This window comes from Carassius carassius, chromosome 1 (assembly GCF_963082965.1).
Source record: "Carassius carassius chromosome 1, fCarCar2.1, whole genome shotgun sequence".
Classification (NCBI taxonomy): Eukaryota; Metazoa; Chordata; class Actinopteri; order Cypriniformes; family Cyprinidae; genus Carassius; species Carassius carassius.
The window spans coordinates 43,492,820-43,515,074 of record NC_081755.1 but is presented as its reverse complement, the minus strand read 5'-3'; the positions used below and the strand labels follow the sequence as shown (position 1 = coordinate 43,515,074).

The window sequence follows — 22,255 nt, the reverse complement described above, 5'->3', positions numbered from 1 at the left end:
TCTGCAGGTAATTACTAGGACACGCCATTAGTCACAATAATAAACAGAAACACAGGCGACAGATAGCATGCACATATATTCATGCATACATTGATAGGGCACGCCTCTCACATGGCTCTCAACACTGAAGCTGTTGGTCACAATAATAAACAAAGAAGCAACAGATAGCATGCATATACATTCATGCATATATTACTAGGGCACGCCTCTCACATGATTCTCAGCAATAAAGCTGTTGGTCACAATGTAAGCAAAAACACAAGAAACAGGTAGCATGCATATATTCATGCATACACATACATATGCATACACATATACATAAACAATATATTTGAAAAGAGTAGTCACAGGAAAGAACAATATTACAAAATCACAGAAAAGGTCTATAATCTATTTCCTCATTTAATCCTGGATAGTCCATTGCTTTGAAACTCCATATCCAAAAGGTTTCACGTTGCAATAACTGTTTTAAAATATCACCTCCACGTATAGATTTTTTAATAATTTCAATGCCCTGAATTCTCAAAGATGAAGGGTCACTATGGTGTATTTCTTTATAGTGTTTGGCCATAGGGTAATCTTCGTTATTGACTCTAATTGCGTATTTGTGATCATAAAACCGCTCTTTTAGTTTTCTTTTAGTTCTGCCCACATAAAAACACCCACATGGGCATTGTAGGCGGTAGACCACATATTCAGAGTTACAGTTAATAAAACCATTAGTCTTAAATTCTCTCTGCGTTCTCAGATCACAAAAAGTCTTACTTTGAATGACACCCTCACAATGACTGCAAGATCCACACCTATAGGTTCCCCACAACCCTTTTTCTAGCCATGTTTTTTGTCTAGAACCTGGAAGGTAACTTCTTACAAGTTTGTCCCTTATGGATGGTGCCTTCTTGAACACAGTCATAGGCGGCTCTGGAAAAACGTCTTTCAGAATAGAATCACTTTGAATTAACCCCCAGTTGGACTTAATTATTTGTTTCATTTCAGAGGCACTACTACTATATTGGGTAACATAGACAGGTCTAGAGTTGTTTTTAGCCATGTCTTTCCTCCGCTTTTTTTTCTTTAGAAGATCAGAGCGTGTTGTGGAGCGTGCTTTTATTATTGCTTTTTTCTATTATCATTGGTGAGTAGCCCCTAGCCTTGAACCTTAATGTCATATCTTGAGCCTGCATTTCGAAATCAGAGTCATTATTGCAGATGCGTCTAAGACGCTGAAATTGTCCAAAAGGAATGTTATCTTTCAGGCTCCTTAGATGGAAGCTGTCAGCCCTCAATAAAGTGTTTCTGTCTGTGCTTTTCCTATATATTGTTGTGTGCAAAAGATTATTGTCATCTATGGAGATAGTCAAGTCCCAAAAATGTATAGATGTTTTTGAATGTTCAATTGATAGTTTTATATTAGGGTTAGTTGTACTGATGTACTCATGAAACTGCAAAAGTTCTTCCTCATTCCCAGACCAAACAAAGAGGATATCATCAATAAAGTGTCCCCAAAATACTATCTTGTCACAGAATTTGTTACTAGATCGATTATATGGTATTGCTCTTCCCAGTGACCTAAAAATAAATTGGCATAATTAGGAGCAAAACATGCACCCATCGCTGTGCCCTTGAGCTGTCTAAAGAAATTGTCTTGGACGAGGAACACATTATTGTGTAAAATCCATTCTGTGAGAGAAAGTAAAAAATGGTTGGGTGGTGATGTCTCCGACCTATGTAACAAATAATGTTGTAAGGCTGATAGGCCTTCCTGGTGGTCAATATTGGTATATAGGGAGGCTACATCTAGAGTCACCAAATAACAATTTTTGACATTTGTGATATTCATAAGTTTACATAGCACATCAGTAGTGTCTTCAATGAAAGAAGGGAGATCCCGCACTAGAGGTTTTATAAAAAAAGTCCACAAATTGGGAGCAGGGCTCAGTCAAAGATCCATTGCCTGAGATAATGAGTCTACCCTCAGGTTGTTCTAAATTCTTATGGATCTTCGGCAACATGTAGAAACATGGCATTTGGGGATTCTCATTCATTAGAAAAGCAAATTCATTGTCTGAGATCCATTTTTGGTCTCTACCAAAGGATAAAATGTCCCTCAGTTTGTTTTTCATTTTTACAATTGGATTTCTCTGCAATTGTTCATAATAAATATTATTTCCTAGTTGTCTTTGTGCTTCAATAATATATGAACATTTATCCATTACTACAACTGCACCCCCTTTGTCAGCAGGCTTTATTATTATCTGCTCATTCTTTGTTAGAGAATTCAGTGCATCTCTTTCGCGTTTTGAAAGATTGTGTTTTATTCTGTTCTGTCTTTTGTCAAACATGTTGTCTACGTCATGAGAAACCTTTTTGGTAAAAGCAATCAAGGTGTGATTAGAACTCATAGGACTCAAATTTGACTTAGGCTTAAAATGTCTCTTGGCATCATGAGTGGTATCAAAGTTCAATTCAGGTGTGCTATTCAAGAGTTTATTCGACTGATGGTACCATACCTTCAAATGAAGGTTTCTGTAGAACCTAAAAAGGTCCACCTTAGTTTTAAATGCATTAGCTTCACTTGTAGGGGAAAAAGTCAATCCTTTTGATAGCACATTCACAGAGTCTTGAGTTAATATATTTTTTGAGATATTAATTACCGTGCATTCTTCTTTTGGTTCCGAAGATTCCAACGTGGTTTTTGAAGAACTTGACCGACCTCTCCCTCTTCTGGTTTTATACGTGGAGGTGATATTTTAAAACAGTTATTGCAATGTGAAACCTTTTGGATATGGAGTTTCAAAGCAATGGACTATCCAGGATTTAATGAGGAGATAGATTATAGACCTTTTCTGTGATTTTGTAATATTGTTCTTTCCTGTGACTACTCTTTTCATATATATTGTATATGTATATGTGTATGCATATATATGCATGAATGTGTGCATGTCTATGCATGAATATATGCATGCTACCTGTTTCTTGTGTTTTTGCTTACATTGTGAACAACAGCTTTATTGCTGAGAATCATGTGAGAGGCGTGCCCTAGTAATATATGCATGAATGTATATGCATGCTATCTGTTGCTTCTTTGTTTATTATTGTGACCAACAGCTTCAGTGTTGAGAACCATGTGAGAGGCGTGCCCTAGCAATGTATGCATGAATATATGTGCATGCTATCTGTCGCCTGTGTTTCTGTTTATTATTGTGACTAATAGCTTTAGTGCTGAGAACCGTGTGAGAGGCGTGTCCTAGTAATTACCTGCAGACCTTCAATACTGATTGTCAGCACCTGTGTGTTTGCTTCTACCTGTGTGTCTTTGTCATTATAAGATCAGTTTTTTATCTGCTTCACTATGCCCTGAAGAAGGCCCCATGTCGCTACGCGTGGGCATTTTAAAGTTGTCCATTTAGGACATGTCATTTTTGCAATAAATACATTTTAATTATGGAGTGCCTCGGCTATCAGAGATTTCTTTTCTCTACACTGCCTCTTAATAAATCTATAGTGTTTTAGTGATTGTTGGAGACCTGCTTGGATGGCACTTGCATTGGCTCTGTAGAGTAGCTCCCCCTGTCAGCACCTTTCAGAATTGCAGTTATAATGAAGACCATTATATCCTGTTATCTTTCTCACCACAGGTTAGGTGAATTTCTCAGGGGAACTTGGTATATGCTTTATAAATACAACTCTAGAGTCATTGAGTTTCAGCACTTAGTCACTTAACAGAATTCACTTATTTTTCATTCCTCCAGCGATCTCTTCTCTGTGTATTTAATCTGAATTGCTTACACTTCCGTTACAGTAGCGGAACTAAAAATATCATTTTTACGTGACAATGCATCTTTCCAATTTAAAACTCCACATGACACGATGTGGTGTAACTTGGGAATAATGGGATGTGCTTGACGGTCACAGGTAGGCTTTGATTTCTTTGCTGTGGAGGAAAATTGAGGACAATGTACTGTGGAGTTTAAAACTACATCAAAAAATAAAAATAAAATCTGCCTATGGATAAGCCTGGAGACTGTCAGAAAGACTGCAGATGACAGGAATCAAAGAGTAAATGTATGTACGACAAATTCAATTTACTTCATGCTGTGCTGATATGAACCTGCCTTTAAACAGATTCAAATGAGCTTATCTCACACACCTCAGTACTCTAATGCATTTTACAGATGCTATTCATGCATTCGACACGATAACACTTTGTTTTTGAAATGCAGACATTCTGGTATATGAAAGCAAAATGGAACAGTTTACATCCACCCCACAACATTTGAAAAATAAAAGTTCCTTATTTGCCATTATTAGATCCATAAAGAACTTTTATCTTCCATGGAATCTTTCCATTCCACAGAAGGTTCTTTACAGTGAAAAGGTTCTTTAAAATGTTCTACATTATGAAAGAATGTTTTTGGGTTTCTTTTTAAGAACTGTTCACTGAAAGGTTACTTGGGGAACCCAAAATGGTTCTTCTAAAGCACCATTGTGAAAACCCCACTTTGTTTTTAATAGTGCAGCTTTGTTTTTGAGCTTTGTACTACATGTCTTATGTGTACAACAAAGTTAGACACGAGCAATGATAATGTCTTCATTACCAATGTCTCTGAAAATCGCATTTATATAATTTACCTGGCTCTACAGAGCCCTTTTCAAAGAAAATACAAAAATAAATACAAAAATAAACAGACAACATTCATTTACTGACACCTCGGTCTTGAGAATGGCTTGCTAGTTGTAGTCGGTCAATGTCACGTTTATTTTTATGGCTCCAGTAGCTTTTTATCAGGCCTGAGAGTATTTTTTCACAGTTCACTGCTGGCTTTGGTGTGCATGGGAGTCTGGACAGCTGGACCTGCCAGAAAATACACCTCAGGGAATAGCCAGTTCCCACTCAACTACTGTTCACGCTGGCTGAAGTTCAGAGTTTATCCAAAATATTGGACGAGGGAGAAATATTATTGACTTTTCATAATGACTAATAGGTTCATTTGCCAGCAATAGTTTGCCTGCTTGATTAGCACAAGTGCCTTGTTGAAAATAATTAATAATATCCTGTTCAATTTATAGTAAATAAAATCAGCAGCTGTGATTGCCAGAAATTCAGGTATTACAGGAGGGCACATTGATGCCTGTATTTATTACAACTTCTAACCATATATTTAAGTATATTATTATTCTAATCTACTTAAACAAACAAAATCTTGTTTTACCTTGAATTATAATAATAGCCACCATAATATATGTGTTTAACAACAGAAAGCTGATGAATGGTTCATACACACACAAAGACAAAACAACACATGACACGGTATCTTTCACATCAATACTTTCAGAAAATAAGGTACAAAGGCTGCCACTGGGGCGGTACCCCCACAAAAGATACTAATATGTGCCATAGGTACCTTTGATATACTAATAATCACCCTTTAGGTACAAAGGCGTACCTAAAGAGTGCTTTATGTACATTAAGTAACACTCTAATGTGCATTACTGATAACGGAAATAGGAAACCAAGCTATTTACAGTACATAAAATATAATAATATGTGATCCTGGACCACAAAACCAGTCTTAAGTATCAATAATAAAATATCAAATAAATAATAAAAAAGCTTTCCATTGGTGTATGGTTAATTAGGACATTTTTTGGCTGAGATACAACTGTTTGAAAATCTGGAATCTGAGGGTGCAAAAAAATCTAAATACTGAGAAAATCGCCTTGTCCAAATTATGCAGATTACTGCTTCAAAAATTAAGTTTTGATGTATTTATGGTAGAAAATTTACAAAATATCTTCATGGAACATGATCTTTACTCGATATCCTAATGAATTTTGGCATAAAAGAAAAATTTATGATTTTGACCCATACAAGGATAATTTTTATTTTTGGCTATTGCTACAAATATACCCCCGCGACAAAAGACTGTTTTTGTGCTCCAGGGTCAGATGGAGACTTATGGGAATGTACTTTTACTGTTTTTCACTGTAAATTATATGGCAATTCATAGTTTTTTCTTGCTAAAACTATATATTTGACAATAACATGCAGTGCAATTATGTGTAACGTGATGCTGGCAGCATTTTTTACAGTCCTCATGAGCATAATATGTATGTACTTTTTATAGCAATTCAGTAACTGTGTAATAAGTACAAAGTAGCTACTAACCCTGAATCTAACCTTAACCCATAGTTGTCTTATATTACCAAGTACTTTCTTAGAAAAGTACACTGTAAATACACAAAGTGCAGGTACTGTAAAAAAACAAACTTACAAACACAATGTTAAACCATTTACAGTTTTCATTATATATGGTGAGGTTACTTTAGTGTTAACCAATTAGCATTTGTATTGCCTAGAGCCAGTATTATGTTTTTATTAGTGTTTGTATAAATTCAGCAATTTGTAGATTGCATTGTACTGGATTACTCTCCAATTTGCAATTAAATTATATTATACAAGGGAGGCTGGCTGTCACTCTGTTTCTTGGGGTGTGTATATTTTTGAAAACTTGACTGTACCTGACTATAAAAAGCTATTGAACATTTCATTAAACACACTTTGACCTTTTGTGACATACCCCTACTGGGCATGATCCACCGCTAGGGAAAAACAAACATTTGTCTTATTGAACTTTTGACTAGGAATTTTTTAGCTGCCGAAATGTTGACAGCTTCTTAATATATATAATTTTAGGGGAAATAAATTATATATGAACAATTGACATTTTTGGGTGGTCTAGCCATTCTTGCCATTTAAAGTTTGATCAAAACTGCCTTCATATTTTTTATACTGTGAAACACTGAATGAATAAACAGTGACCTGTGTTGTTCAGAAAGAGAAGTTTGCCTCACTTATGCTTATCATCAGAGTGGGGCAATGAACTTTGTATTAGGACAGAGTTCGCAGTGAACATCACCGTGTAGTCATCCTGGGGAAGAAAAACTATGCCTTATAAAGTTTTGCTGATCTTGTTTTTTTATCCTTCAGTGCATTTGAGTCACTGTGCCTTGAGAAGTGTAGCCAGCCAATGTCACAGCAATGCAAAAGCATTGGCTCATGAATATTAATTAGGATAAGTTGCATGGTAACTTTCCATTGTGAAGCAATATCAGAAACTTCATGCTCAAATATGACATGATGAACGAGTTTGGATAAGCTGTCATGTGATGTTTTTGGTTTTTGTTATTGGTCTGAAGGTCAAGCTTTAGCAGAACATGAATGTCAACGAACAAAATGAAGCAAATTAATTGTAGTGCTAATTTCATTTAATCTGCATAAAATATGCTTAAACAGTGAGTTTTGTGTGCCATAATTCAATTTGTTCAATTCAAGAGCTCAAACATATGTTTTATTTAATAACATCATACTTACATCTGTCTCTTTGTGGGTCAGTGAATAAATGCATGGATCAAATGAGTGAAAGAAAAATGTACTGTATGTGTGTGTCTGCGAGAGAGAACACTGCTGCTTTATAAAATCCACTGCTGATGACAACAAAAGAAAACACTCAGGAAAACTATGAAAAAAATTGAACATTTACAGTGGTATACAGTAGTACAAAAAAAACAGAAGACTTTATTATCTACTGCATTTTCCCCCTTTTAAACAGGAAAAAGATTTCACCATATGCTTCAAGTGGCACCATATGCTTCAACATAATCTCTGAACATATTAAAAAATATGAGTATTTCAGCCTCTAAACCTGCAATCTTCCCCAAAACCAAGACCTTTAATCATGATGAACCCAAGTGTAAATCCATTGTTTGAATTTAACCACTTGAACTGAGACACAGCCTCTCCTCTCAAATTAACATGCTTGCTTGCTAATTATTAAAACTTCCCTAGTAGGCTAGTCACTCATCATGGGGTCAATAACCCATGACAGCTGTATTTATTTATGCTTGGCATTTCAGTGGCACTCACTAACAGATGCATCCGTGGGTCTGATGACTCCCACACAGAGACCATTACCACGGTGTCAGTGCAGCAGGGGATCATGATTCTACACGTGAGTGGATTGAAGCTGAAGGATGGCGTTAAGGTTGAGTGGAGTCTGGGGAGTGTTATTAAGAGGCTGTTAGTCAGTCCAGTGGGGTTAAAGGAAGAACTGTTGGAGGGAAGTGACCACTCGAGTTATTCATTCTATAACCATACATACTTTAAAGGGATACGTCACTCAGAAATAAGACTTATGTCCTTATTTACTGATCCTTCTGTCGTTGCAGACCATTGTGCTGCTAGTTCTCCATGGAAAGCAAAAGAAGAACAGTTGAAGAATCATGAAGGGACAGTTCACCCAGAAATGGAAACTCTAAATTAAAATACTCACCCTCATGTCATTCCAAATCCTTAAGACCTCCATTCATTTTCGGAACACAAACTAAGATATTTGGTATATATTAATATATCACATGCATGTGTTGTTTACGTACAGGAAAAGTACTTGCATATGTCCTGATGCTCTCCATAATGGTGCTCTAGGGTAAGCTGGAGGAGAAGAGTCGTTGAATGAAGTTATTATTTTAGTTTTCTTTGCACATAAAAAGTATTCTCGTAGTTTTATAAAATTACAGATAAACCACTGATGTTACATGGACCATTTTAACAATGTTCTTACTACCTTTCTGGACCTTGACCATAACAGTACCCTTGCTGTCTGAGGGTCAGAGAGCTCTCAGATTTCATCAAAAATATCTTAAGGTTTTACGGATTCGGAACGACATGAGGGTGAGTAATTAATGACAGAATTTCAATTTTTTTGGGTGAACTATCCCTTTAACGAAGCTCTTTTTCCATGTTGTGTAGTTTCTATGTACCCATAGAAGCCGCCAATTTTTTATATGATTCTCATGCTAAATATGGCCAAAGTTTAAAAAAATTATTTGGATGGATGACAGAGAATTTCTGTGCTGAAAATCTTACTTCCGGGTTGGTACAAGAAGTTTCGGCAGTTTTTGTTTTCGATCGTGGATTTAATGGTGTAGACGATGGTGGAAGTCCTTATATGAGCATTTCTCTCGGAAAAGCGCGCCCGTGCACACGTTGACCAGAGGAGAGCGAGACCGTGCACATCAACGCACTTTTCCTCGGGAGATCTTCGGCAGAGCAGCATAAGATTTGTTCAAGAATGTCTCCAAATAATTGCGTTTTTGGATGTGAGGAAAAGTTTTCCATGTTCAGCTTTCCAAAGAACCCATCTTTACATGAGCAGTGGATGCAGTCTGTTTTTCCAGGGCAGCAATGGAGTGTATCAAGTGCCTTTGTGTGTTCTCGTCATTTCAGTGACGGCATGCCTCCAGGATCTCGGCTTTTTCCGGAGAGAATCGGAAAGCAGTATTTTTCTTTTATAAATATGATAAAACCAAAAACTTTTTGGAGATCTGAAGGATGCAGTACTACTCTATAGGTACTCAAGATTAACATGAGACTATGTGAAACTGTGTATGCCATCTACCCTTTAAGCTTTTTTCCATCTGCCATTGGTTAAACAAACAGATAGCTCCGCCCCCCAATTATATGTCATTGGTTAAAATTGAGTATCTAACTGCAACGATTCATAAAAAATTCTCTTTTTGTGTTTCTAGGAAGGAAAGTGTGAAATATAACTGAAAATACATTAATATTGTCAACATTTAAAATAAGATTTTATTTGAATATGTTTAAATAATCTGTGATGGAAAGCTGATTTTTCAGCATCATTACTCCAGTCTTTAGTGTCACATAACCCTTCAGAAATCAATCTGATATGTGATTTGCTGCTCAAGAAACATTTCTTATCATTATCAGTCGAAAACAGTTGTACTACCGTGATACTTTTTTCAGGATGAAAAATATTTTAATATCATTGTTTTTACTATTGTTTTTTTATTATTATTGTTATTTTCTGTTTTCATTTTGATTTTAGTTAATATGTGTTTTGTCTTTTAATATGTTTATTTAGTTATTTTAGTTATAAAAAAATAAAAAGCTGAACAGCATTTTGATATAGAAACCTCTTTATGAATGTCTTTATTGTCACTTATGATAACAATTTTGTCTTTGCTAAATTAAGGTATTGATTTCTTACATTATTATTATTATTATTTTTTAATACAGACCCCAAACTAAAGTGTACACACACACACACACACACACACACTATTAATTTAAAGGCTCCTGTCATTTAGCTTTTGTGCAGAAAAAACACTGTATAGCTTCAGTGTCCTGTTGTGCTTCTTGAACAAACTTTGAAGAAACAATATTGCTAATGGTATTTCAACATTTCATTGTGATTAAGCGTATACATTGCAGTTCCTATGAGTGAGGCGTTGAGTGTAATGATGGACCTCCCAGCAATCCTTCACACACAAAAATAAATCACACAGCAGAGGGGAGCAGATTTCTACAGACGCAGCACAGCAGTGGATCTCATTCAAGGCGTGCTTGTGGCATGATGACTTTGTGATGGTGTGATGGTGCATTTTCTAATCTTTAGGTTGAAGAACATGATGTTTACATGCTGAAGACATTCTAGGATTATGTATGTGCCATCACATTGTATAAATGGCGACTGAGTTACAGCACTATCTGCGTTTTCTTTAGGTCCCTAAATGGAGAGTTTATTTGTATGTATCAATCATACACATTTAAAATGGAGACCAATCAGTTTCATTAAAGCTTTAGTGTTACAGAATAAGGATTATATCTCAGTAATATAAAATTTGAGTCAAAAGTCTAATTACACAAGTGTGTTTTCTCTTCTAAAAAATAAAACAATCTCTAGTATCTTAGTACTGTATGTCTGATAAAGCTGTTGGATAAACCCACATTGACGTTTAAATAAGCTGTATCATTTACAAACATTGAGTTCTTAGTATAAGGGTATTTTCATAAATGTCAGGTGGTTACATACATGTTTGAATTTAATACAGTGTAATATTTACAGTAACAGTTATTGTTAGCCAAAAAAGGGTTTGTTTGTTGGCTTTTACATTCATACACTTTCTTCAACTGTATTGTTTCCGAATTGTTTAATGTTGCTGAAAAAACAAATGCTGTTTAATGGCAGGTCCCACTGCAACGATTTACCCCATTTAATGTGACAACATGCATCGTTATTATTGGGGCACATTGTCACAAAGGGTTAATGTGTGTTCAGTGAACTTTATCTTTTCCTTGGGCAATATTGGTGCAAATGTTCAGTATCTTTTATAGACAAATCATGTGTTCCTTTACATGAATTAACTTTAAAGTATATATTAAGAAATACTGATTGGAGTATTTTTTATAACAGTACCAACAAGATTTGTGAAGCAAAGAAATCGAAGTAAAATAATCAAGTAACAATCTAGCCTAATTTTTCTCTATGCATCTTAAAATAAACGGATGTTACAATGGATATAAATAAAAGTAATGTAATTTTTAACTGTAGTTGCAGAGGTTTAGACGTTGCTTTTACATAAAATTTGCATTAGTCTTCAGTTAGTCTCACTCTATTGACTGTGATTAACGCTGTCTTCAGGTAATTGTATAATGCAGTTAGTAGTGGTCACTGAGTGTTGACGTCAGGCAGATGATGCAGACGCGCTCTGCAGCTTCACTTTGAGCACTTCATTGTGTTCGTGCAATGAAACTTATGTGTGTGTCCCTCACCAAAGACCAGTTCACGCCAAATCTGAAGCGCAGATTGATAGTCGCAGAAGGATTCATCTCGCATTAGTCCATCCTGGATCGGATTACGTGTTAAATCCTCTGCGCTGGGATTCAGTTTTGTTCCTCTAAAGATGCCCGCTTGTGGATCGCAGATTGGGGACTTTCGCGGAATTAAACGAGCTAAAGGTAAAACTATTTTGATTTATTTCTTAAGTGTAATTTTGCGACAAATGTAAGTTTTTATTTTATTTTTTCACCCCCTTTGAATAGTGAAACTAAACAACGTTGCATCTTTTTTTGTGTTTAAAAGCAAAAGGGAAGTTAAGCAAAAGCGACATTTATTCTGAGGATCATACTAGGTTATCCATACGGATTTTGACGTACATTAAACACATTTTGGTAGAGAAAATAAGCAACAGAGTAAATATTTTGGTTTATACAGGTTACTCTTGCGAAAGACAACTCTTAAAAACTAGTTGTCAGATTGCTTAACCTCAATCTTATCAATGCAGGAGTTCGTGAGGACAAAAACAGGACGCTATGTAAACATATGCTACAGAAAAAGCTATAAAATATATATATTTTTTTGGTATGTATGCTCACAAATGCAAATAGTAGCAATTCCATTTTGTGTTCTGTGTTTAAATTTACGCTGAATGAAAGTTGTGAGATTTTATTTCAGCTAGGCCTATTTGTTTATGGAAAGCGCATAGTTTAAACACTACATTACAAACACTAGCCTACATTTAAGCATTATCTTGTAGACTAGAGATTTCCACAGTTTAAACTGAGTCAGTTCTGATTTCTCTCCCCGCGCGCGTGGCGCGAGAATTGACAGGACTCACTGACATGCCAGTTGTTGACATTTTATGTATCCATAAATTGAGACAGATGATAACACATTTGCTTATTGTAAGATTTATGGAATAGTTTAATTTTTATTTTAACGCTGGGCAGTATTCCTTGATTTTAGGAAATAATCAACAAAGAAGTGAAGCGCGAGCTGGAAAAACTGAGGGATCCCTTTGTCGTTCAAATATATCGATAGGTTTAAGCTGACCATTTACTCGCATATCTTTGCTTTATTCTAGCTGCTCGGAACCTAATCGGAAACGGTAGGTCGTCAGTCAACACAGAAGTTTTCACAGTTGTGTTTATGTTGTTGTTGATTTCTCTCCATGCTGACTTCCCACAAATGTTTTTTTTTTCTATATATGAACTGTCTAAAACATAAGAAGCCTACTTATCACACCTTCATAGGCTATGCTTTGTGTGTCACCCATCAAAACACAAGCCTTCAGATTTTTACCTTTAAATAAGAATTAGTACGTTATAAACAGTGTGAAATGGACTGAAGGACAGTTCAAATCTGACAATTCAAAACCTTTGATTCCTGTGTACACAATGCCGCTCAGTGTCTGTTAGCATGGGACAACTACATCTTTGGAAGCCTCCTCAAATTTCACTATCCAGTTTGAGTTTTAATTGGGCTGCATGCGCCAACCAAGCAACTGCCATTGAGATGAACCGGAATGCTAATGGATAACTCTCTCCAGGTATTATAGACTTTTTTTGATCAAAATCAGCTTAATTGAGCGGATAACCAGCCAAGCTGGCAACACTCGTTGCTTCTACGTCACAGATATGTGTCTGGACTCAACATCTGCTTTGTCCTGGTACCTAAAAAACCCCTCAAACCTAAAATAACATGTTTATTTTGTTTGCAGTGCAAACATAAACCCAACCAGTTTGTTTTAATGCTTGAGGAGACCTGAAGTGGCTGTCAACCATCTGATGCATTCAGACATTTACAGGTTCTTCAGTTCGCTGCATCATCACATAGAAGCTGTTACAAGACAAGATAGTATTTTATAACAAGCGATTAAGTACTAGAGAAAAGGTCTTCTCTCGGTTCACAGGGTATAAACCTCAAGGCAAACTATACTAGAATAAATTACAAGTAATTTACTTCTTATTTAAAATCACATGCTGGGATAGTGACAGTATGTGACACAACTATTTCGTGTTGTTTCACTTATTTTCCCTTCTCATTTAAATCCAGACCTCAACATAGCCCTGAGGCGCACAGGCCTCGTCTGTCGGGGATTTCGCTTATTATAGACCTTCAAGACAAGTTATATCTCGCATTTGCATCACTTTTTGTCAGCTGAACATGAAGGCTGAGTCTCCAGTATGGTATAATGATGGTAATGTGTGTAACTGGGGCCTTTCAGTTGTCCTTTATATGGTCATAAACTTGCCACATGCCCTTATGGCATCATCCTTTTTCATGGGGGTAGAAGCCATTTATATTGTCTTGACTTTGACAAACATTCATGTTTGGAGAGAACACGCACACAAAAATTAACAAACGTGTTTTATCTTATCATATCCAAACAAGTTCCAAAAGCCAAATGTAAACCAGGGAATACATATGTGAGCGATGACACTAGTGCAACCAAGACCTACAGACAGTAGCAGGAGACAAAACACAAGTAAACATACCCACCATGCACAGAATTTGGTTTGGAGCTGTGCTGTTAATTTTGGGTTTCAATTGGTGTCCTAAGTGAAATTGCATTTATGCTGATTGCTTAGAATCAGCATTTGCATACAGTTTTTCAAACAATTGCATTTATTCAGCTAAAAAGTATGAACATAGTTACAATATGGCGAGCTGTGTAGCCAGCAATATATAATTTACAATATACAAATGTATGAGACTTACTTATGTAAACCTAATCATTGTGTATTGAAAATGTATTAATTTTGTTAGTACTCGTTTATGTATGACTGACAAACATGCACCATATTAAGTTTATTATATAGTTAGATTATGTGTTTCATTTATTTGGATTACAATTTTATGCAAATCAAATGCACAAATCTGAAATTTAGGCCTAAACATATATTTATTATTATTAATAATAACAATAATTTTACTAATAATTTACTTTCTTTGTAATGGTCGTTTAGTAGCAGTTCAATGTTATTTTGGTGTGAAGCTGCATTGTGGTGTGTCAGAAATAAACTTTATACAAAATCTCAGCATTGGTACACCTTTGTACCTTCCTAAAGGTTTTTATTTTTTATAAAGGCCTTTATGGTTTTTAGACTTTGCTTTGTTGTATTCAACCTTTATTAAGACTCTTAAGTAGGGACTTAATAGTCTGCATGGATGTGAACAAGAATCATTTATTCATAAGATTTGTTCACTGCCAGTCTGAGGGAATGAATGCAAAGTGTGGAAACCACACTGCTTGGGGAACTACTGTATAAAAATAGTTGATGCTTTAATCAATATCCATGCCTCTGTTCTTGGAGTTTAGGTGCCATGGGCCGATATATCACATTGTGAGGTGGGAAGCATCACATTAAGTCTGTAATGTGCGTGTTTTTAACACAGTGGTGTTTATTGGTGTTTTTCACCCTTGTGAATGCAGTTTTCTCATTGCTCCCAGTCTGTGCCTAATATCAATGATATATTTAACAGTTTACTCAGCTTCATGTGCTACTGTATTAAAAATGGAATAAGTTCTCCCATTTAAGGCTACAAAGAGGATGTTTTAAAAAGATCTTTCCCTGTCCGCTGAATCATAGGACCAATCAGGTGACAGCAAAGGGTACGTGTAGAGGATAAAATTGTATCCTCTACCATGCTTTCTGTCCAGACTCTGCAAATTTTCCATTACAGTATGTTAAACAGAAAGAGCATAGAAAAATGTCATAGTTCAAAGTGCTTTGTTCATGTTGCACCTGCACATCCTGATTTCGCATCCTGAGTTGTTGTCCCAGGAACATGTCTCACTTGGTAAAATCAGGTTCTGCGTTGCACCTAGCTCTGATTTGTTTTTTCAAATCTGATCTTTTAGGATGACTGTTCAAAATAAAATCATATCTGTTCAGACAGTGTAGTCAGTATCTGTATTATGCTGACTTGTACATCAGTACAATGCCAAGAGACATGAGAGAGAATAGCTGTCTGTGTGGAAAGAGAACAGAAAAGTCCATCACTAGATCTTGCTGTGGCACTAAAATATATAAAATCATTTACTTTTCAGATCTGACCTTTAGAATGAAACTCATTCAACACTCCAATTTTAATAAGATTTTAATTCACAATCCACTTTGGATTTGTTTCTAAAAATGTGTGTGTGTGTGCGTGCGTGTGTGTGTATATATATATATATATATATATATATATATATATAAACACATTATATATATATAAAATTAATTTAATGATGTGAATGTGTGAATACGAGTCAGATACGACACACATAAGTTAATTGAAACAAAATGTTCTTTTTTTTCTAAATAAAGGTTAAAAAGAGACTGTCCACAATTATACTTTACTCAGTACTTAGTCTCACATTAAAAACGTGCATGTGTCAAGATTTCTGCAAAATGATATGTTGCTTCTTGCACATTTCAATTAACTTTAAAAGCTAAAAGCAGGTTCAGTTTATCCAAAACTGCTGAACGTTGATCTGGTAATGTGTTATTATCTTAGTTGTTGTGCACAGCACAGTTATTTCTGAAAAGAAATGTCCAATAAGTGACACTAAAAGTTAATGCTTTATTGCATTTTTAAAAAATGACATTTATATAAAAAAACTCCACCCTATACTTGACCAATAGTGTTTACAAACCCTGATAAATCAGTAATTTGCTAAAGCAACCTCTGCATTTTAGCTCATCTTTACAAATCTTTCTGCTCTTTTATTGGGACTTGATTGTTTTTTTATGGACTCGTACCTGAGTTATAAGTGCAGTGCTATACCAGGTGAGCTACTGAGCAAGTTTACTATAAAAAGTTGTACATGGTTGGTTATGTGATGCAAAATATCATAATGTATTAGTTTACAAATAATGTACTATGATAAAAATGTTACAAGGTCAAAACATGGTATTGTGCAAGGAACCAAAGGGTGTGCAAGGAAAAAGGATAGAAATTTTGGGTGTTTTTCTGCCAGTGGTGTTCGTTCAAGTTGGAAACTGCAGTGAATTATACTGTATGTATATGCACTTTTTTGAACTTTGCACAAATGTTTTTCCTATGTGTCTACATTTTGTAGATTTTAGTCCTCATTGCGGTTTATTCCGGCCAAGAACTAATCAAGAGAACATTTCACTCACATTTGACTAAGAGATTATTAAAATAGCGGTGTCCGAACACAAAAAGTCAGAAAACACAAAAAAGCTGTAATTTAAATGCGCTCGTTAAAGTAACCTGGCTCGCAGAAGTTGCGTAAAGCCAGCCAATCAGATTAGAGCTTGCCACATTGAAAAAGAGTTTACCATTTTTGCTTGCAGTATGTTTGTGGACTTGAGACAGTGTTACTAGCCATGGGTCGACCTCCCTGTTGTTAGACCTATAATGTAATGTGGCGTTGTGTGAGGTTGTTAACACCAGTGGTCTATGACGTTGCATTACGCAGGGGTCCATGAGTTCACCGAGAGTTTGAGCGATCACACGTGCTGCGGTACACATACCCTGAGATAATTAGAGCCTCATGTATCCCAGCGTTCATGTGTGCTATATGTGCACTTGCAGGTGTTCAACAGGTACAAACAGTCCTTGAGAGCTGTAGGAAACACTAAGCCTTCACTTACTGAATTAGCATTGATTTCTCTGTTTTTTAACCAGCTCAAATTTTATTGCTAATCATTACCGCTTTCCTTCTCGTGGTGTGTTAAACGGATCAACTCCGAGTTTATTAAATCTGTCCAAGTACATGAAACACTGCGCACGAAGCTGGATGCTGGTCAGGGCTCATTGAATAAAACGTTCTCAAACACACATGCTCTTTATCTCCCTGTGAAATCACATTACCGCTGTCATTTGTCCTGTAGAGAGACAGAAACTCATGACGTTAGCACAATCTGCCTCTGTCATCTGTAGCTTAATCAGTCTCAACCAGGCGTGACGTGACAAGTGTCCAGCGACAAGTCATTTGTCTGTCCAAACCGAAAGTGAATATACAGTGCGATTACACAATCATAGCTGAACAGAGTATGTGGAACTGGATTTTAAATGTAGTAATAACAATGCTGATAATATACACATACTGTATACTTTTCCAATTACGTTTATACAGATATTCTATACCCCTATGGATGTGCAGATTAAAAATATATGCATGTATGGAAAGATCTAGAAAAATATAAGAAAAAAAATATCAGAATATCACAGTCTTGTATTGAAGGCCAAAGGTAATCACGCTGGCATCCAGCACAACATCACCATTGCAAGTGTGATATTCCTTTTTATACATAATGGTATTTTACATATTTTAATAGTATATATTATGCTATTAAAAATATAGCATATATTTTTATTGAAAATAAATGTTGAATGGATGTACAAGCTATACAACCCCACCATGGCTTGCAGGCACATAAACCCACATCTGCCTTTCAGCATATCAATGGAAACATCACATAACATAATTAATATTCATGACCCAAGCTTTCCCTGACACGGTTTGTGAGGCACGGGCACAGAATACCCTTTTCTGGAATGTCTGCACACTGTGATCATATTTGCAACGCCTCCAGGCAGCTGTTTCAGGAATCCAAGACCAAATCCTGTCTGTTTGAATGGGGAAGAAGTGAATTATCAAAAGCTTGCAAAATTCACATATATATAATGTATGTTAAATCAGCAACAAAATCTGAAATTAAATGAGCTGTAAATGTTATTTGTTCTCCTTAAATAGCAATAAAAAAGCAGACTTTCATAACAAAAATTCAAGCCAGGTCACACTGTTTGTATGTACATAATCAATTGTAACATTTATAAGTACAAAAACACATTTTTTGTACTTTTGGAAAGATTCTGAAACGTACAATATGGAAGTGTTTACAGAATCTAAACACTATTACGTAGATTTACAGCTACAGTAAATATTTACAAATCTTTTATACCATTTTCCATTGCACTTCTGTAAAGTTGTTCATTTATAAATTATTTACATTTCAGATGCTGTCTCTAAATATCTTGATATTTTCTGGGATTTTATTGATAGCGGTAATTAGACGATATTTTGCTGAGTTTGTTATTGTGCTGATATCTTAAGGACTGCCGTGGACAGCTAAAGATTTTGATATTCTTGACATTCTGTGTGGTGGTCAGTTAGAAATAGAAATCAATCTTTCCCAATAAGTTTAAATAGATTTTTACAATTTATGCATTTTTACTTTTAAAGCCATTTTTCTAAAAGTGTGCAATGTCTTTTGAGTCAAATTCCTACTCTTAATTAGTGAATTAGAATAATAAGACATTTGGAATGTTACTATGAAAATGAAATCAGTATCAATAAAATTCATCTTTGCAATGCAGAGGAAACACAGAAGCTGCATCTGAAGTGGCATTTAGATGTATTTACACACTACTGTTTAGTGCAGAACATGAATGCATTTATAACCTGCAATCACAAATGCATAAATAATGTTTTGAGATATTCAACATAAATCGTTGAATACTGTTATTTGAAATTATTTAAGTAATAAAAAGCAACTTTAAATGTGAAATTAAAACTGCCAGCGGGTGGCAGCAGGTCACCGAATCATTGATTTAAACTGTTGATTCATTCAGACATGTAGTGTATAAGTCTTTTAATTAACTTCTTGTTTTTTAAACTGTTGTAAAAAAAATCTAATCTATATTACATTTGTAATCTTTGTAATTTTTGGAGGAAAAAAACGGCACTCTTTGCTTGTTATTGATTAACTATATGAAATTATATAAATAGATACATTTTCTGTCCCCATATCTTGAATTTGTGATCATTCTAAATGTATTTTTATAGACTGAATTATGCAGTGAAAGAACACGCACTAGTCTAGACTTAACGTAATGTAAGCATGCACTCTTTAGGGATGTTTTGAATGATTTTGCAAAATACTCAATAATGTCAAACGGCACATTGTTAAAACAGACGATATATATCGCACACCACTAATGCATACATTTTTGGTGGAAGTCAAGATCTTTTAGGGAACCTTCATGTGACATTTTCCTTTCAACACCAGTTAACATGCTGTCAAGTACAAGAAGTACAAAAATCACCATTATAGTTTCATAAAATTGAATATGACCCATATGACTTCAGTACATCCCAAGTCATATGATAGTCTGGGGTTTAAAGTCTGTTATTATTACTCAGTTCTTTTCATTCTGTATTGTCACACTGTATTTCTTTTGAAGAAATAAATAGAAGATATTTTGAAGAATGTTGGTAACAATAATCATTTCTGGTCCCAATGGGAGTCAAATGGACCCAACACTGTCAACACAAAACATTTTTGTAAAATTTTTTTTTTTTTTTTGTTGAACAGAAAGGTTTGGAATGGCATGAGGGTAAATAAATGATGACAGATTTTTCTTTTTCTTTGGGTGGAATAATAAAAATAACTGTTATTTAATTTTGGGTAAAACATTACAATAAGCACGACTCCATCTTGACTCCAATTTCCTTTCTTTTTAAAATTTCAAATGTTTAAAACATTCATCCAAATTAATTGGACATGTTGGAGCTGAGCTCTTGTAGTGAGTGCATGTACTCTGATAGACGAAAAAAAAATGGCACTTTTCCGAAATGCCAAAATACTTGATGAATTGTATGCCATTGTTATTTTTTTTTTATGGAATAATTGAGCCCATTATTCACGGACAGCTTGATGGATAATAGTCATCACGTCTTTGGATCAAATTAATTACTTCTGCATTCAATTGTGAGAACCTGTCAATGCACCGGAGCTCTTGCACAGACTGAAGTGTTCCTGTCACTGCGCGTGGCATTAATTCAGCTGAATTGGACTTCCATGAGTGGCACTCTGCGAGAGGCTGAAAAACATCACGGTGACTTGCGTCATCAGAGTGGGCTCCTGATGTCCGTGTGTTTAGCGTGGCCTGCTTTGTGTAAACAAACAGGAAGAGCTGACCTTAAACTTTGGCCTACGTGCTGACGGCTGAACCTTGATCTACTGGGCACAAACACACTCTTTATATGAAGAGACGACGTCTGGCCTGTGATAGGTTCATGTTAAGAGATTTAAATGTGCCATAGAACTGCACACTGACTGTAAAGGTGTTTTAAAAGGTGACAAGTTAGAGGAACAAGACCCTTTAAGTATTCTCATTGACATGTCAAGTGCTATAAGTTGTCATGTGGAGATCCACATGATGTTTTGCACTTGATTAGCAGTTTACTTTTATTTATATCTTTCTCTTTTTCTCTTTTTTAACCTCTTATGATGTTATGATTACATTAGCAAGCCAGGCGTCTATATCAGCTCAAACATGTTTACATAGCACACTGACAATCAAGATGCTGATTGTTAATTAGGTTCAGAATTATCAACAGCGATCAGTCAACAATGAAAGAATGTGTTACTATGTGCGAAAAGCCATATATACGGAGCTGGTTATGAGATGCAGATGTAAAAATGTGTTAGTTTACAAATCATGCACTATGGGGAAAGTGTTTTGAGGTCATAAACATTTTCTCAAGGATATTGTTTCTTAAATAAAAATCCAGCTTCTTTTACCGTTTTGAAAATCGTTTATTTGGGGGAGTCTAAGTCTTTTATATGATCTAAATGTTTGATGTTTAAAATCTAGCTAAAAGCTTTACTTGAGCATTTATAAAAATGGTATAACAACAACAATAATAAAATCTCTATGCTGGAATAAACATGAAAATAATCCAACTAGATGCATATTTATTTTCTATTGAATTCGCTCCTGAATGAAAGCTTAAATCCTGTCAAAGAAGTTTAATAAACAGTTGCACCACATAAGTGTGTGGTATTTCTTAGACATGCACTAAAGCTTTTTAACAATTTGCCAACCAGCCCCAGCAAAGTACAACAGAACAGCATATCTTTAATGCCCGTTCACACTAAAGATGACAAATATAATGATAGATATTATGCTATAAAATTTTAATAATCATTCTAATTCTATGAGAAATAGGTGACTCCAATATAATAATAATGCCACAGGAGGAGAAAAACATTGTTGGAATCACTTTCAAAACATTTTCCAGCTGATGAACAACTGAAAACCTATTTTAATGCTCATTTTAATGATATAATGATTTCTGAACTTGAAATGCCTTTAGTTTTTATTGCAGCATTTTCAGAAAACTGGCCACCTAAGCGTTGTGCTCCAGAGAAACTAATGATTCATTACTCACTGCTTTGTGTGTGCACCGAAGTGTAAGAAACCAATGAGACCATATGTGTTAAGCTCAGAGTAATTTATTTAATAGTGCTTACTTCACTAGCGTGAGCATGTACCGGTAAAAATCCTGATCTGTGTTAATAATGCATTACTTCACAGTTTCCTTCAGTTTGTCAGACACTAAATAGGGCAGTTACATGGCCTGAGCAGAGGTGTTTGTGTAGCTATAGTTCCATCAGGTGTAACTTTTTAGGGAGTATTTTTTAGGGAACATTTTGGTATTGTGTCTATAGCTTTTTGAAAGCTATATCCATTGCAATATTATGTAAAAGAATCAACACAGGCTCACTAGTAAAATGTGCTTATGGTGACATTTCTGCTAAATGATATTACATCGCTTCTTGCACATTTCATTGGAATTTTAAAGG

General features: G+C 35.3%; 1 protein-coding gene across 3 annotated transcripts in view; it reads left to right on the top strand.

Annotated features, from left to right (window-relative positions):
- Nucleotides 1-11,531: 11,531 nt before the first annotated feature.
- LOC132151841 (glucagon receptor-like) overlaps nucleotides 11,532-22,255 on the top strand; it is a 60,061-nt gene continuing 49,337 nt past the window's right edge. For 2 of the 3 annotated variants that reach the window (XM_059560266.1, XM_059560286.1), the window contains exon 1: nucleotides 11,533-11,821. The gene's annotated coding sequence lies outside the window, so the exon portion shown is untranslated. Of the gene's footprint in view, nucleotides 11,822-22,255 lie in introns of all 3 variants that reach the window. The other variant, XM_059560294.1, reaches the window with a different exon arrangement.